The following is an 18,593-nucleotide window of genomic DNA, read 5'->3' as shown; positions in this document are numbered from 1 at the left end:
TTTTTTTTTTTTTTATATATAAACACAGATAGGAAAAAATGTAGGGTGTGTGTATTCCTATATATTAGCTATGTATGTACAAAACTATCTAAAACTTTCTTTCAGATATCTAAAATTTATTCTTTAAGGTTACATTAACTGAAGAATTTTAACTACATAAATGAGTGTTGCTACCCAACAGAAATACAAAATCTATTATTCAAAGCTAAAAGTCATAGCCAGTGTTAAGCAGTTTGCTTTTAAAACTTACAATACTATGCTAAACTCTACACGCTCTTACTGTCAGACTTTAGAGGCTACCAATTAACTAAGGCTTGGCAGCTGTAGTCAGAAGTTTACTTACTGCCTGATGTTTCTTAGAAAGTCTTCCACTTGCAAAGGCCAAGTTAGCACAATTTTGTAAATGATATTTCAGTCCAGTCCATAACATAGGAAAAGCTTCAAAATTAAAATAGTCCCATTCTCAGCAGCATCTCACAGACAGAGAAGAGAATAAGTTAAGGGCAAAAGTATAGAGCAAAGAAGCAAAATGTATGTCTGAGCTCAGCCTTGTGCCACTAAAGCCACAGGATAACTCACAGGATCCTGTGTTTATCCATGACAGCATTGCTTCCTGTCAGCGGCAGCTCAGGGCAGTGCATCCTACCCCGGCTGCAGGCAGCTCTCACTCCCCACTTCCTGCTTTTGCACTTCCTGTTTTTCAGAGCCCACGTAATGACCACTCAGTTACAACTCCAGCCCAAGGGAAGCATGATGGCTCAACTCAGCGCACACCCCCCACTTTTGTTATTTTCCTGGCAGTTGAATAGTGAAAAACAAGGCAACAGGACAGATTTTTCTTTTTCTGCTTCGTTATATTCATCATTTAGGCCACCACAAACTAATACAACTGATAGTCAGTGCTTTGTGAAAATGTCTCTCGTAAATGCTGGTGACCATCAACATTACAATATTAGAAAGTATTTAGAAGGAAAATAAACATGAAAGGCTATACAAAGCATTTCCTAAGAGTAAACTGAAAATGTCTTTATTTAAACTGGCCAACAGTAGCATCACTACAAATATATAATTAGATGATTACTTTTTTAGAAATAACAAAACCATGCTTTAAGAAAGGGTGGTACGGTGGAGCAGTGGTAGCGCTGCCTCGCAGTTAGGAGATCCGGGTTCACTTCCCGGGTCCTCCCTGCATGGAGTTTGCATGTTCGCCCCGTGTCTGCATGGGTTTCCTCCGGGTACTCCGGTTTTCTCCCACAGGTCAAAGACATACAGGTTAGGTGGATTGGCGGTTCTAAACTGTGCTTGGTGTGTGGGTGTGGATGTGTGTGTCCTGCGGTGGGTTGGCGCCCTGTCTGGGATTGGTTCCTGCCTTGCACCCTGTGTTCGCTGGGATTGGCTCCGGCAGACCCCCGTGACCCTGTGTTCGGATTCAACGAGCTGGAAAATGGATGGATGGATGCTTTAAGAAGACACTGTGCAAAATACTAAAACTTTTTAAGTGATTTCAAAGAAAGACAAGTCTGTGTATGGTTTATTAGTCCTTCTTTGGCTTGACTATGAATGTACTGTGTGAAGGTTTATACCCTAATGGAATTATGAGACATCTTGTCAGCTTTATCCAACTGTATGAGCATGACACCTGCATTCCTACGATACCGTTAATTTTTTAAACAAGAGATAAAGGTTTAGTGCTGTTGGCAGAAACTAATGAGGGCAAAATGACACACAGGATTGCAGTAATTCAAGTCTTTAGAAATATTTCTGCTTTTTCCCCCAGTTCCAATACAAATCCAAGTCAATGTTCTTAAGCTCCAGTTCACCGTTTTAAAAGATTTTTGCCAATATATTTCTGCCTGTCTGGTTAATACTGTATCACGTTAGGGGGGAAAAAAAAAAAAAACTTTATGGGACAACAGAGAACACATACTGCTTAATAAAATTAAAGGAACACTTTAGAGTCAGAGTATAGCATCAAGTCAATGAAACTTCAGGGATATTGATCTGGTCAGTTAAGCATGCCTTGGTGTTAATGAAATTAACAACAGGTGCACTAGAGGGGAAACAATGAGATAGCCCCCCAGAACAGGAATGGTTTAACATGTGTTGGTCACTGACATTTTCCCTCCTCATCTTTTATGACTGTTTATTCACTAGTATTGCACTTGGCTATGGTCAGTGTCACTACTGGTAGCATGAGGCGATACCTGGACCCTACAGAGGTTGCACAGGTAGTCCAACTTCTCCAGGATGGCACACCAATACATGCCATTGCCAGAAGGCTTGCTGTGTCTCCCAGCACAGTCACAAGGGCATGGAGGAGATTCCAGGAGACATGCTGTTACTCTAGGAGAGCTGGATAGGGCCGTAGAAGGTCCTTAACCCATCAGCAGGACCAGTATCTGCTCCGCTGGGCAAGGAGGAACAGAATGAGCACTGCCAGAGCCCTACAAATTTCATTCGGGTGACCTGAGGGCCTGACGTCCTCTAGTGGGCCCTGTGCTCACTGCCCGGCACCATGGAGCTCGATTGGCATTTGCCATAGAATAACAGAATTAGCAGGTCCACTGCTGGTGCCCTGTGCTTTTCACAAATGAAAGCAGGTTCACCCTGAGCACGTGACAGACATGAAAGGGTCTGGAAAAGCCATGGAGAACGTTATGCTACCTGGTAACATTGTTCAGCATGACCGGTTTGGTGGTGGGTCAGTGATGGTCTGGGGAGGCATATCCATGGAAGGACACACAGACCCCTACAGGCTAGACAACGGCACCTTGAATGCCATTAGGTATCAGGGTGAAATGCTTGGACCTATTGTCAGACCCTACGCTGGTGCAGTGAATCCTGGGTTCCTACTGGTGCACGACAATGCCCGGCCTCATGTGGCGAGAGTATACAGGTAGTTCCTGGAGGATGAAGAAAAACATACCATTGACTGGCCCCTACACTCACCTGACCAAAAGAACACCTCTGGGACATTATGTTTCGGTCCATCTGACGCAACCAGGTTGCACCTCAGACTGTCCAGGAGCCGAGTGATGCCCTGGTCCAGATCTGGGAGGAGATCCCCCAGGACACCATCCGTCGCATCACTAGGAGTGTGTCCCGACATTGTCATGCATGCATACAATCATGTGAGGGCCATACAAACTACTGAGTATGATTTTGAGTTGCTGCAGTGAAATTTCGGCAACATGACTAGCCTGCTGCATCATTTTTTCACTTTGATTTTCGTGGTGTCTTTAAATTCATCCCTCTGTAGGTTGATATATTTCATTTCTATCAAATGATGTGGCATCCTTTCATTCCTAGCACACTACCCAGTCCATATCAGTATAGATATCCAGCATGATTTTTTCCCCCTTGAGATTTGATGTGTTTACAAAGTGTTCCTTTAATTTTTTTGAGCAGTGTATTTTGCAAAATGCCCCTATTCGAATAGAATTACAAAAAAGTCAAAATATAAGTAAAATTACTAATTAGCCAGTCTACAGATTTAATTTCCATTCCTCTTTCTTTAAGTGGTACTTAAATGTGCTTTACATTAAGAATCAATTTGCTTAAGATACAGTGAACCACCTACAGCAAACAGTCACTTGTTAGCATAGTTCCATGACAAAGTACATTTATTTTACTAAAGAGAATGTATGTTAAAATACCAAAATTCAAATCAGAAGGATGTCTCCTCTGGCTGCAGGATCCCATTCAGGGTAAGCAGAGGAGATGTCTGTCTTAGAAAGGATGCACCGGAGACTTGAATTTTTAGAATCGTTTCCTGCCTTGGGATTTTAACCGATATTTATTTATGTATGAATTGTGTTAACCTCCACTGTCACATGGATTTTTTATGGATATCTTTATTGGGTTATATATTTATGAAAAGAAGATTGCACAGTACTATGTTTGTTTTGAGAAACTTTACTGTTAATAAAAGCACTGACACTTTTACACCTGCTCCTTGCTGTATGTGTCCTCATTGGCCCAGCTCATCTCAGTCTAAGACTATACATGATTTAAGGTAGGAAATGCTCCAGGCGGCAATACAGGAGCATGGAGCTGACCTAAACCGTCACAGGACTGATGTAGAAGTATGCATATCACTGACCACATGAAATTAAAACACTGCAGTGGCTAGAGGTGAGCTCTCCATAAAAAAATTAACTGAGAGTTTAAAAGTGTCTGATAAAGGCTGTACTGGAGTGGTCTGAGTTTGAAGAACTGTAATGTAAGAGAAAGCAAAGGCATAATCATAACACGTCAACAACAACAAGGTCTGCTGATGACCTTGTCCCATGTGGAACATTCTCCTCTTATCCTCTTTATCTCCTGCCAGTTAACCAACAAGAGATCCAGTTTATAAGTTACCTTTAAAGCCCACAGCTTCTAGTTTCAGAATTTATCTTTGGTGTAGAACTGTATCAACTGCTTCTTGAAAGTCTATGTAAATTGTGTTGTATGCTTTGTTTTGTTTTTGGTCAACTATTTTGGTTGCTTCTTCAAAATATCTAAAAGACTGGTTTGGCAAAGCCTTCCTCTCACAAATCCATGCTGACTCTTATTTAGAATAATATTTTCATTTAGGTAATTTTTTTAAACATATTTCTTATAGTTTTCTTAATTTTGCATGGCACATAAGTAAGATTGGTCTATAACTACTAGGATCCATTTTGACTCAATCTTTGAAGATTGGAGTCAATTTAAAACTTTTCAGTCCTCAGGTACTTCTTCCTAGCGTAACTGCTGAAATATGCCTAATAAGGGTCTATAGATGACATCTTTCATTTCTTTCAAAACAATTCGTAAGACTCCATCAGGTCCAGGGGTTTAATTAGTCTTCAACATATTGAGGGCTAGTAGCATATCTGACTTCTACTTTAAAATCTTTGAACTCAAGAGTTTGTTTTTACTTCTGCCTAAGGCATTTCACTTGTTTCTTCCTTTATAAACACTTGGGTGAAATATTTGTTCAGTTAATTTGCTTTCTACTTCTCATTTTTAATCATTTCTCCATTCATTTTCCTTAGGTTTCTTAAATTCTCTTTTATCATCTTTTTACCGGAGTAGTGCTGAAAAAATGCCTGCTGTTCGTTTTGAACCTCTAGCCATTTTTATTTTGGTCTCTATTCTGATGTTTCCGATGCTTTTTTTTTTTTTGGCTTTTGGCTCTCTTGTTGTAGTTTCTGGTATTTGTCTATATCAGAATTATCTTTCTTTTTTTAATTTTTCTTGTACAGTGATCTTTTCAGTTTTACTTTTTAAATAATACTCCTATTTATCAATTTTGGCTGATTCTTTAGTGTTTTTGTTTTATTGCTTTTCGGAATAAACTTACTTTGAGCCAGGATGAGAAGATCTCTAAGTGACATCAGTTGTCTTTTATAGTTGCTAAGTTTTTGCTTTTCCATTTGATGTTTTGTAGTTATTTCCAAATCCCCATAAAGTATGTTTTCCTCAAGTTATAAGTCTTTGTTTTGGTGTACATTTGTGTATTTCAAATATTATCTCAAATTCTACCATGTTGTTATCATTGTTGCTTAAATTATCAGTAACTTCTAGAGAGGCATAACCACATGTTGGGTTTGAGAAAAACTTTGTGAAAAAGTCATTTGCCATCTACACTATTTCCAGTTTCTTCTTATGTATTACCAATAGGGGTTTCACAATCATTGTTTGGAAAATGAAAATCACCTATGACCACTTATCATCTTTGTTGCACATATATCTTATTTGATTAAATAATATAATATCTATCATATCAGAAATTGGCAGCCTGTAGCAAACTTCAGTAACCAGGGGCCTCATGTATAACGGTGTGCGTAGAACTCGCACTATAACATGGCGTAAGCACAAAGCCGAAATGTGCTTACGCACAGAAAAATCCAGATGCAGGAATCTGTGCGTACTCCAACTTCCACGTTCTTCCACTCCATAAATCCCGATCAGCGTGAAAACGAACGCCGGCACGCGCATTATGTAACGCCCCAACTCCTCCCAAAGTTACGCCTCTTTGAATATGCAAATCAATATAAATCGCCCTTAAGCGCAGTCTTCTGTGAAAAGACAATGGGAAAAGCACGGGGGAAAATATAAGAATTTCAGCGAATACCAAGTGGAGGCAAAGTAAAAACATACAATTTGTTCAAATAAACCGTGGTATAATCAACAAAAGGAAGTTGATCGAGTGACATAGCGTGTTGGAGAAACTTGAAAGCTCACATCCACAAAATCGCACAGTGCCGGAAATAAAAAAGAAGTCACATATCAAAGTCGCCGTGAAAAGAAGAGTTGTAAGCCCACTGTCTGAGTGTCATATGAAAGATTATTAGGGTACAGAGAAAAAAGGCACACGGTGGGGAAAAAGCACGAAATGTCCACTTCAATCTCGACATTTCCACTTTAATCACGTAGTTTATTTTGTCATTAATGTAGAACATCATAAAATTCATCTTAAAATTGTTTAATTAACCAGTTTCTCAAATCACATCGTAATTAAAGTAGCACGTTAAATGCTTTGTTTTGTATTTGATCTTCTACTCGTATGTGCTCTGTGTGTGTGAATCATTACTTGTTTCCTAAACCGGCATCTCTTCCTCCAACTGGACACAGAGTCCATTACATTCGTGATATTACAGCTCTCTGAATAACTAAAATACTGAGATGTATACGTGATATCATTTTCATGATGATAGGAGTTAAAGCACGTTATTAAACATGTGCTTCACTTCGATGAAATAATTTATTGCAGCAGTACTCAGGGCGGCTCTAGGCTTGTGGTGGCACTGGGCAGAGGAAGAATCTGTGGCTCCTTCGCCCGCCCGTCAGTAAGGTAGCTTATGCACGGTGGATGGCCTCGTCCGTTGCAGACACTGCTTAGCCGCCTCGTGCTCATGACACAAGCATTTAACTTTTGCCGAAATTTGTCGCATGCGTTTTTAGCTGTGTTGTTAATTTCTCTTTCTGTTTTATATTCAATATATATTGGCGTGGCCACCCCAAGAGTCAGTGCTTTTCTTTCCCCAAGTAACCGATCGCCATACAATCAGCTCTGTAATAGACGTTAAGCCATCTGTAAGCTTAGCGCCGATTCTTCAAAACGCTTAAGAACATTGAAATATCTTCGTAGTACATGTTTAATTATTCTATCCTTCACGACACTCCCAGTGAAGAATATAGATTATTTAAATGAAGTTAAAGTTTTATCTGTATAATTTAATAAACATATTTTTCTGCATTTCATCTTAAAAATGATATCATCATATGTAAATACGCGCTTTATAAAGTGGCGCAGGTTGTGCGATATTATAAATGTATCGCAAGTTTACAGTGGGGTGATTGTACTTATAAGTCCTAACAGTTCTACAAGGTGTAATTGATTGAGTGCATTTAAAGTTCTTGGGATGAAACTGTTTCTGAACCGTGAGGTCCGTACAGGAAAGGCTTTAAAACGTTTTGCCGTGGCTGAGGTAGCATGTGCCTGATGCTGTATGCCGATAATTCCCTTTCGGATCAGCTGCTGCTGTGATTCACACTCAGATACAGTGATATAAATACTCCGAGTTGTGCAATGAGAGTAATATGGAAAAAGATGATCCGCTGTGGCAACTCCTAACGAGAGGAGCTGAAAGAAGAAGAAGAAGAAGAAGAGGAAGGTGCAGTGAGTGTAACAACGCTAAAGCAGTTCTGGTATTTGGAATACTATGGCTGTTCCCTCTACCATTATATTGTTACAATTTAATTACAATCAGATGCGTTACACTAATAAACAATATGCGGTTAGTTTCTGTGTATTTATAAAGCCGCGTCAGGAAAATAAGGAGTAACCACACAGGAACAGTAGCACTGCTTTGACGCTGGGTGCCGCCAGTCTGCAAAACCAAGCAGTGAACTTGCGTACGACAAGGCATGAGGTACCGTGGAAAAGTGCGTGGCTTTACGCCAAGTGTAGGTTTTATACATCGCGATTTGAAAGTGGAAAAGTTCTTACGCAACATTTCTGTGCGTACGCACCGTTTATACATGAGGCCCCAGATCTTTTGCTTTCTTCCATACTAGCTTAACCCACAATGATTCTGACATGGTTCCTTCTTCCATATTGAAAATGTGGCCTAAATATTTTTCACATATAGCGCCACACATACTCCTTTCCATCCTTGTCCATGTCTCCTAAAGCATGTGTAGCCACTAATATTATATTCCTTTCCATCACTCTTATTTAGCCATGACTCTGCAATTCAATCATAGTCCCAAATTCAACTGTTGCTTCCTGTTCATGCATTTTATTTATAATGCTTCTCACATTAAGTAAACCTTTTAAATAAGGAAAGTTACTTTGTGTTTTTGGTTGAATTTTCTTTAGGTTAGGTTGACTGTTTTTTTTTTTGTTCATTTTTCTCAGTTTTTCTCCCACCACATAATCTAGTTTAAATGTTTAAACACTTCCCCCGAAGCTTTTCACTGCAAGAATGTTTGTCACTTTCTCTGGTAGATGTACTCTCTCTCTTCAGTAAAGGAAATGTTTATGGTAAAAGGCACTCCAGTGGCAGAAAAAAAGTAAAACCTTCTGGTTAACAACATGTTTTCATCCATGCTTTGTGGCTGATTATTAAATTCTGCTTGTGTAGGGTATTTTTGCCCTTTGTGTACTGCTCCTAGATTAATTTGCTGTGTGTTACTGGAGACAGAAAAAGAGTGTTGTCAACACTGGAAAGGCTCTTAAAATTGTGATTTCTAAACCTATTAAAACAACAAAATGAATACTGGACATATGATAATTAAATATTCTTGTGGCTGATGAAGAGGGGAAAGCCTTCTGCAGTATGTTTGGGATCTCTGCCTTGTTGTAGGATGAAGCGCTGTCCAACAAGTTTGGAGGCATTTACTGGAACTTTCATTCTAAACCTGTCATTAGTAGTTATATCATCAATGATGATAAGTGTGCCAGTACCTGTGGCAGTCATCCATGCCCAAGCCATAAAACCAACATTACCATGTTTAACAGATGAGGTGGTATGATTTGGATCTTGGGCAGTTTCTTTTCATCTCCACACTTTGCTTGACATCCCTCTGATGCAGGTCATCTTGGTCTTGTCTATCCACAGGACTTTTTCCAGAATTCTGCAGGCTGTTTTAAGTACTTTTCACAAACTGTAATCTAAACATCCTGTTTTTGTGGGTAACTTGTAGTTTGCATCTTGCATTGTGGCATCTGTAATTCTGTTCATGAAGTCTTCTACTGGTAGTAGTCTCTGACACATCAGTATTTGCATCATGAAGGCTGTTTCTGATCTGTCAAGAGAGGTATTTGGGGCTTAGAATTCTCCAGCCAGTCAGCAATCATCAGTGGAGGTCTTCTTGGCCTACCGGTACCTTTTTGATTACTGAGCTCCCACGTGCATTCTTTCTCCTTAATGATATTCCAGGCAGGTATTTCGAAAACCTAAGGTTTTACCAAAGTCACTAATAGTTGTATTCTTGTTTCTCAGCCTCATAATGGCTTCTTTCACTTTCACTGACATGGCTCTTATCCTCATGTTGAACAATGTCAACTACAGACTCCAAAGGGTAGAAGCAAGCCTAATTACAGTATCTTATGCCTGCACTAATAAAGTAATGAAACACAACTGAGTAAAAACAAACACCTATGACCCAAATTGTTCCAAACATTAGGGTGCCCTGAAATGTGGGGGACCATGTATAAAAGGTGTGATTTCTACATGGTGAGAGAGAAATGAATGCAAATATTATTACTTCTGCAATGTGCACCTTTATCATATTTTACTTGCTTGACTTGTAATTTTAAAATATGAAGAAGAGGGGTAAATCAAGGAAAAATTTGTCTTTGTCCCAAACATTATGAAGGACACTGTACATAACTGCTTTTACAGTACATAGCTGTCCTGAGCAGAAATAAAAAAAAAAAACTAGGGCTGGGAATTGATTACAAAATAGATAAATTAATCACATTTATTTATGGAATCAACTGTGATTAATTGCATCTAATATTAAAACATGCAATCATAAAATAAATACATAAATAATGATGTAAATACACACAGAACCACAACATTAATATAGAATCAACATGAAGGAATTTAAAAACATTTAATGGCATAGTTTAAATTTAAACAATGACCTGAAACCTGACCTTTTAACAAAATACTACTTGAGCAAGTGTAACCTGAATTTGAAAGACTTCCTAAAAGGCAAGTTGAAAAGAGGGCAATAAGAAAATGAGGCCAATGTATTAATTCTCAAATTGGCATGGTATATGAAATACAGAAATGTCAAAGTAAAATGAAATAATTGAAACAACTATAGACTTTGAATGCACTGCTAAAGACTGACTTCATTGAAATAAGAATCTTTTAAATGGGCATACATTAAAACTTGTGTTAAAGCTCTGTAAACAACTTTAAAATTTGTCAATGCTAAATTGGCTTAGATGGGCATCCCGACCAGAGGAGGGGATTTTTCCTTGTCTGGATAGGAGTTTCCAAGCTGGCAGATGGGCATGCAAACCAGGAGAGACCTGGAAGTAAACACCGGAGGGGGATGGACGGACAGCCCATCAGAAATGAAGGATGCTGTATTCCCCCAGGACACGAGATGGCAGTAGCCCACCATATCAGCTCCCATTTGGGAACCAGCTGGGAATGCTGGGAGATGTAGTCCAACAGTGGCCCTGGCACCAGAAGTACTCCCGAGCCTTTAATAAAAGGGACCACACTCTCTTGTCTAGACTAGTCGGAGCCGAGAGGAAGGAAGGAAGGAAGGCAACACTCAACTGGAGGAGGGCAGTGCAGGGGTGTGAGGAATTGTGAGGATAACTGAATTGGGGAAAGAGAAAAGAAACCTGTGCTTGTGCTTTGTTAGTTTGGAGGTATTTGTAATAAAAAACGTCCATTATTTGAACCTGGGACTCACAAGTGTGTTCATGATTTGGTGTTTGGGGCTCGCTGACAGCCCAGTCCCATCACAAATTATACTCTAAGCAAGTGTTTTTCAACTGGTAAGCAATGGGAGCTACTCAGAAGTATTGTATAAGATCGCCTGTTTGAGTGGGCAAAGGGACGAAGCAGCTGGAAAATGCATCCAAAGTACTCATTAAGTGCTGTGTCTGAAAATGCCAATGTCTCGGATAGTCTCGCCTCTTCAGACAGTTTAGCAAGTGTATAGATTAATGCTTTTGTGGTTGGTAGAATAATTGTGTGCCTTGGGATTTTTTTGGGTTACAAAAAGTGTGCTTCCACAGAAAAATGGCTGAAAAACACTGCTCTACCTACACCTTTGCTCACAGAACATTAAGAAGTTCCCTGTAGCAGCTATCTCGCTTAAAACCTGACACTGTGCATTAATTTAGTGGTTCTGTTGCGCTCTTGGCATAAGTTAATGAAGACACCTCAAACTGGAATAACTGGTAGGAATAATCATTATACTTCTGTTTCGTAGAATACTGTCCTTATAATAGGGTAGTAAGCACTGTAAGCTACTACCTGGCAGACTGGCTAGTTAAATGCAGAGATGACTTACAGAGGAGACTAATTTTGGTTTTAGTGCCACTCAAATAATACATATTTTGCACGTATGTGATATGACTTGATTCAATCTTCATATAGAAACATGACATGAAAAAAAGAGCATAATTTTTAACTTTAATTTTTTAACATTTAATCCCCCATTCTTCCCACTCCCCCACAGCTACGTTGGTATGTATAAATCAAGAAAATTAATACCAGTACCATGTACTGAGATGTGGCAAGGCATTGTGAAACATGTAATCCGAAGTTTTTAAATTATTTTTTTTTTTCTCAAAATTTTTAAAAGTAGTATATAAATATGGTACTGGATGTGAATGTAATTTTTTAGGTTTACTCATTTTTGACGCGATCACCTCATTGCCAGCCTAAGATGCTGCAATATTTTTTATCACATTAAATTGGCCACATTAATTGCAAAAATGCACACATTTACTTTCCCAGGCCTAGTATTTATATAAATATTGTTTAAATTAAAGTTGCTATAAAACATTTTAATGTAACGGATTCAGGGGAGATTCTGTGTAGGGCCCCAGTTTGGTGAGGGGCAGCACTAGCCATCTGTACTTCTCAGTAACCATTTTTTTGCAGCCATTTTCTTGTCCCCATTTGGTTCCCTTGCATGCCACCTAACAGTTGCATATAGTTGAAGACTGCTGCTCTTGTGCTTTGAAACATTGATATATGGCTACTTTTATGTAACAACTGAAGAACATTTTCAGTTACTTGTATATTTATTTAAATGGCAGGCAATTTAAAGACAATCTTTAAATATGGAATTATTTTTAATTAATACTGTTAACTTTTCCAGGACACAGCTTAGTTTGAAACCCACTAGCTTAGATAGCTCTATTTAGGATATATGCTAAATAAATAAAACACACAGCCAATCAAAAGGTTGAACACCACCCATACAAACATGAAAAATGTATCTTATTTTTTTAATTAAGACACCACTAAATTGATTTTACAATATACTGCAGATAAGACATTACTAGTGTAGCTATGGGCGATTACAGCTTGAAATGACTGATTTTTAATTTATTACTCACATATAACTGCAAAGCCCCATTTTCAGCTGCCATTTCTTCAGTGTTCTAATGGTAAACTCCCTTATTTTTCCTTAATTAGTCATGTTCAAATGCTATTTGGTTATTAGAGGAACCTTTTGTGTTACAATTGATACAACTTGCTATTATGTTTACCTAAAGGTCAGTTTTGGATTCAAAAATGGCCAAAAGCAAACAGCGTTCTCAAGAAACATGTCTATCTTCTTTTTTTCTTTATTTTTTTACAGAAAGAAGGTTACTTCATGTGACAGATTGCCAAGAATCTGAAGATTTATTAAAAAGATGTTCCGCCAGAGAGAAGAGGGAAAACTTCATATAACCAGAACAGAAAAAGAAGGGGAAGGCCCAGAAGCATAACTGGATAAAAGTCTGTAGGTTTAGAAACACATATCTAACATGTCTCTTACATGGCTTCTTTCTTAAATACACATCAAATACCAGTGCCATCTGCAACAGAGAAATGGTGATTCCAGTATGCGGACCTTAACATGCTTTTCCAGCCACCTTCCTGCCAATGTCTGTGCCTTTTTGCCATTTTACTTTCAGATATGGCTTTTTTTTTCTTGAAAAAAAGTCTCTCTCTAATCCCAGGATCCCAGAGCTTTCTTTTCAAAAATAAGGCAACAAATATTGCCAGTTAGACATGAAATTTCTCAGTCTGAGAAATGTGAGAGTGCAGAGTCCAATCTCACTTTACCTAACATCCTATTATGACATTTCAGCGTAAGACTGCAAAGCACCAAAGAAGGTGGTGAAATCAGCTTCAAATATTACTTGCATTTGGCTCCTTCTGCATATACACATCACATGCTTCTTTAGAAGGGCAAACAGCATTATTTAAAACCCCAGCCATTCTGTTCTGTCAGTTGTCACCCTCTTTCATTATTACAAAAGCGCTCAAGACCATTAGTACTTGCACCAGTAGGTTCAGGGACAGATTTTACCCTCAGGTTATATGGATATTCAAACCTGAATCTGTGGTTGTATTCTCATCAAAACTTGAAGAAAGATAACAGTTTAGTTTGAATTATCAAGAACACAAATGCAAACAATGAAGTCAGACTAAATGCATTTACTTTAAATGATTGCAAGCATGTAGCACAACTAACCACTTTAGTTATTCTTAGCTAAATAAATATTACAGTATTTAAAAGGTGTGAATTTCGGAAATTGAATAGATTTTTTTTGTGCCTCTATTTTCTAAACATGCTTTGTCCTGAGACAACTTAGTTAATTAACTGCTGCACCAGTCCACTTCAGGACACACTCACATACACATTCAAAATCATGATTCTAGGGCAATTCACTGTCATAATTAGAGTAAAATGCAGGTCTTAGGAGTGCAGGAGGAAGCTTATGCATAAAAAGATAACGTATAATAACAGAAAGAGTCAACTTTATAAACACAGTAACCTGCCCAAGAATTAAACACAGGACACTCGAACTGAGAAAAACGAGCATTGGCACCTGCTCCATAAAGCTGCACCATAGAGTCATAAATTAAGCTAACCTGCACTGAGTAAAACCTCCAACAGACTTCACACTTTAACCAGGTGTGGACTAAAATCTAATAAGCTGGATTCATTAGGCAGAAACATTTGCACTTCCCATCGTTTACTCAAAACAGGGTGTTATTTACTTATGATGATGCAAATATAAAAAGAGCTTATTTAATAACAATGCTACAGTAATTTCAAATTAAGCTCAGATCTCAGGCTCCATATAACAGTGACAAATCAGGTACAGTGACAGGATTTTAAATATTACGGCTTAATACAATTCAACATTCCTCCATTTATATCCTAAAAAGGAAAAATAACACTGCATGATACAAGCTGCTATTATTGAACAGAGCCAAATATTGTGCAATCCACTAATATGATTTATTCATATAATAAAAATGTACCATAGATTGAAACATCTCAATCACAAACTCAGCTATAGTATTCTTACATGACAATGATTTAAATAGTAAGGATCAATCTACAGTGGTGTGAAAAACTATTTGCCCCCTTCCTGATTTCTTATTCTTTTGCATGTTTGTCACACAAAATGTTTCTGATCATCAAACACATTTAACCATTAGTCAAATATAACACAAGTAAACACAAAATGCAGTTTTTAAATGATGGTTTTTATTATTTAGGGAGAAAAAAAATTCCAAACCTACATGGCAAATAATTTTTCACACCACTGTAGTTTTAAGGGAGGTTGGATTGGCCTTGCATATCAAAGGAACATTCATCTCTGAGACAATCTGTACACAAAAAATAATATCCATCCACTTTCTAACATGCTTTTCTAGTTCTGTATTTGCAATGATGTAACACAGGAAAAAAAAAATAATGGCTGCAAGTAATACAGTAAAAGCCAATATGTAAGTATTAGGCAACAAGCGTAAATTAACATAAATGTTTGCCTTTCTTTCTCATGGCCTACAACAATAATATACACATCTATACATATGATGTAAGCAATGACCTAAAAATTGCTAAAAAGCAAAAATTGCATAAGTAAGGGGCCTCCTATTCATTACTGGATTGAACAATGCTCACATATGGGTAATCATGTATTTCAGTCTGATAAGGGAAAAATACTTTAGGAGAACAATAGCCACCGACTACAGTCAGTGTTGCCTAAAAGACTATGAGCACTACTACTGCAATGTTTTGTTAGTATTTTATAAGGAAATCACTGATAAATAAGACCTAGTCTTTAACATAAGATAAAATGTTATTTTTCAAAAATTATATTTTTTATAGAAGTTGATGCATGCAATTGAAACATAATGGACAAGCAAGAATTAACTCAGGTACATAACTATTTCCTTATTTCCTAATTTGATTACAATTTGCATTAGATTTACCTAGGTATTGCATACAGTTAAGTAACTGTAATTTGGGGTTAAGCATTCAAGTTAGTTGTTATAAATTATGTCAGGAGCAAAAGTGTTCCCATAGGCTTGAAGAAGAATGATAGGTTTTATCTGTGTTGAGTTAGAAAATCACAAATTTAAAGAATTAAATATTTAAATATTAATTAAATATTGCAGATTTACAAGCAGTACTCTCTCTTTCTGTGCAAGTGTTTGCCTGAAACACTTCTTTGACTAAATGGCAGTCTTTACCCTATGTTGCATTAGTTTGACAAAAATTGAAGTTGGCTAAAAGCACTATACTACTTCAGTGACTCAGGTTTGGTGTCACTCTTATATAAAGTATGCTTTAGTTACAGTTTACTTGAATAGTCCCCTGGGCCTTTTCTCACAAACACAATCACTAGATATTTAAAAGCATGGTAAAAAAACTTTGTTTTGCTTTTTTAAACAATTACAAAGTCAGACTGTAAATGAATACATAATTCCTTTTTAAGCTGCTTTGATTTATTTTGCAAGTCATAAAATATTTTTACTGAAAAGATTTTTTTTTAAAAAAAAAAAAAGACTAGACGTGTGAAGATGAGAGTCATTTGAATAGACAAATTCAATGCAAATTGTACAAAGCAGAAAAGCAGTATAATGGAACCTTAATTTGCTAATGAAACTTGGTTTACGAGTGTTTTGCATGACGAGCTAAAAATTTTTAATAATTTTTGACTTGATAAATGAGCGAGGTCTTGCAATACGAGTAGTATGGATACGCTTTGTCTGCTGAGCGCCATGTGATCACAACTGAACTGATGGTTCTTCTCGTGTGTGCAGGGGTGTGTGTGTGTGTGTGTGTTTCACTTGCGTGCGTGTGTGTGTGTCTCTGCTACAGCACTGGGAGACTGCGATTGCTTTGAGACGCTCTTCCGCGTGTCGTCCCATTGAGTGGAATCCCACAAGAGTTTAGAAACTCACTCACACCAGCCATGATTCTTTTCAAAGGTAAAGTGCAGGTAATTTTTTTATGTATTTTTACTTTATATTTTGTATTATTCATTTTTATATGAATAGTTTTGGGTTGTGGAACGAATCATCAGAGTTTCCATTTTTTCTTATGAGGAAATTCACTTTGATATACGAGTGCTTTGGACTGCGAGCACGTTTCCAGAACGAATTATGCTCGCAAACCGAGGTTCCACTGTATGTTAAAGAGTATATACTCTGGAGAGTCACATCTCTCCTGAGACAAAAGCTGGAAGTTGGCACTAAGACAAAACGTTCAGAACCAAGTTTGGAGATAAAATACACAAAAAAAAATTATAAAATTTCCTTTGATCATAAAACAAAACAGGGAATTACATGCAGAATGGAGGGATAAAAGATTGATAAAATACAGCCATTAGTGACCAATGCTGTACAACGGCAAATGATGTGAAAAATGTCCATTTAAAAAAATGATATTGCATTTATGATGTGCTGATCATTCTGGGAGTAACTATTTAATAATATTTAAGCAAAAAAGCATGCATTTTGCACATTCTGCTAGATAACTGATATGTGAATTATGCAACATAAGTAACGTGAGATTTTTCCCCCCATACATTGAAATTTTTCACATTTGCCATTGTACTGCATTGGTCACTATTGGCAAGAAACTTTTTCTCTCCATTCTGCATGAAAACCTGCAATTAAATTTTTTTCTTGTCCACCACTACAGAGTACACGGGATAAATAACATAAAAGGTCACTTTGTGTGGACTATTCCTTTAAGAACTTTTGGACATTATGGTTAAGGTTTGATTTTTGTTTTTTCCATGAATTGGCTTTAATGTTAAAAGTGAAGAGCAATCTATCTACTGTGTGCTACTCAATCTACCATTCATTGAAGGACTGATATTTATTTATAAAAAAAAAAAAACACCTTCACTCTGCCATACCATTAGACTTCTCATATCTTTCTGGAATTCTTAGCACCAGTTACCCTCCAATTTTAGTGAAGCAACTTCTTAAGGCTATAGGACAAAGCCTCTTAGGAAACAGGAGAGTCGGTGTCACCACAGGCTAAACCCAACATTAGACAAACAGCCAGATGGTACCAATGTGGCTCTGACAGACTTATTTTACAAAGTAGCCTTTGTTAAAACATGAAGGACTGGGTTTTTATATCATAGATGAATATGAAAGACAACAGTTTTAGAGCACTTAAATTTATATCCACATACATTCTCACAGAAACAGTACCTATAATAAAAGAGTGAGGTATATAATAAGGGAATACTAGTAGAACAATCAAAAATATTCATTGTAAATAGAAAGTACAGCAGAGAACAGAACAGAATACAGAAATTAGTAGAGTGCAATATAAACTTTAAAGAGTCATAGTGATAAAAGGCAGCACGCAGCATTCAGTCAATCAAGTGCTTTTAGCTATACATTGCACATAATTCTTCAAGAAAAAACCTGTATAGCTATAATTTTTACAAAGACGCAAAAATGAAAACAGTATATACCTTGGGTAGCTGGATTTGACGTCATTATGTCAGGGCTGATTGAAGATGAGAACATTTATTAACATGTTAATAAATCACATGTGATCAGTCAGAATACTTTCTATATTTTAGTGACAATAGTTTAGAAGTTTTAGAAACAAAGACATACATAATTAGCAGAATTAAGTTTATTTTTATTTAACTAGGGGGCTTCGCCCGCCAACCCCCATGTTTGGTTTTCCAGATATACACTTGAGATTTTTTTTTTTCTTTGAACTGTTGCTATTTCATTAGTTTCAATTTTATTTCAGAACTTCTGTAAAAACAATATTTGGAATCTTTTGAGCTCCAATATGCTGAACCTTTTTAATGAGGTCAGTGAGACATGTGTTTAATGACTTTGTACCATAATTCAGGATAGGTTTCTCTGTTTTGAATTTCAGCACAGACAAAACGATCTACATCATCATCAGGTAATCATTTTTTTTTTTGCAAAGTAACTAATAAATACATTTGAGGTAAACTCCATTTTTGAAATTCTCTGACTTAAACTTCAAAGCCTTACAATATTTACATACTTCTGACATATCATCTATGTCCATATATTTGATCTCTATTTGCCTTTTCGTTATTTCAC

At 37.1% G+C, this 18,593-nt stretch overlaps 1 protein-coding gene across 15 annotated transcripts in view; it reads right to left on the bottom strand.

Moving 5' to 3' along the window:
• The window catches only part of mef2aa (myocyte enhancer factor 2aa), a 534,066-nt gene that overhangs the window by 268,768 nt on the left and 246,705 nt on the right, over window positions 1-18,593 (bottom strand). Inside the window, exon 1 of one of the 15 annotated variants that reach the window (XM_039773274.1) lies at window positions 344-532. The exons of the other annotated variants lie outside the window; for them this stretch is intronic. The gene's annotated coding sequence lies outside the window, so the exon portion shown is untranslated. Of the gene's footprint in view, window positions 1-343; window positions 533-18,593 lie in introns of those variants that run through there. 15 annotated transcript variants of the gene reach the window in all.

The sequence above is a fragment of the Polypterus senegalus genome, chromosome 12 (assembly GCF_016835505.1).
Source record: "Polypterus senegalus isolate Bchr_013 chromosome 12, ASM1683550v1, whole genome shotgun sequence".
NCBI classification, from domain to species: domain Eukaryota; kingdom Metazoa; phylum Chordata; class Cladistia; order Polypteriformes; family Polypteridae; genus Polypterus; species Polypterus senegalus.
Note: the sequence above shows the minus strand (reverse complement) of the source record. Positions and strands in the feature narration are given on the sequence as shown.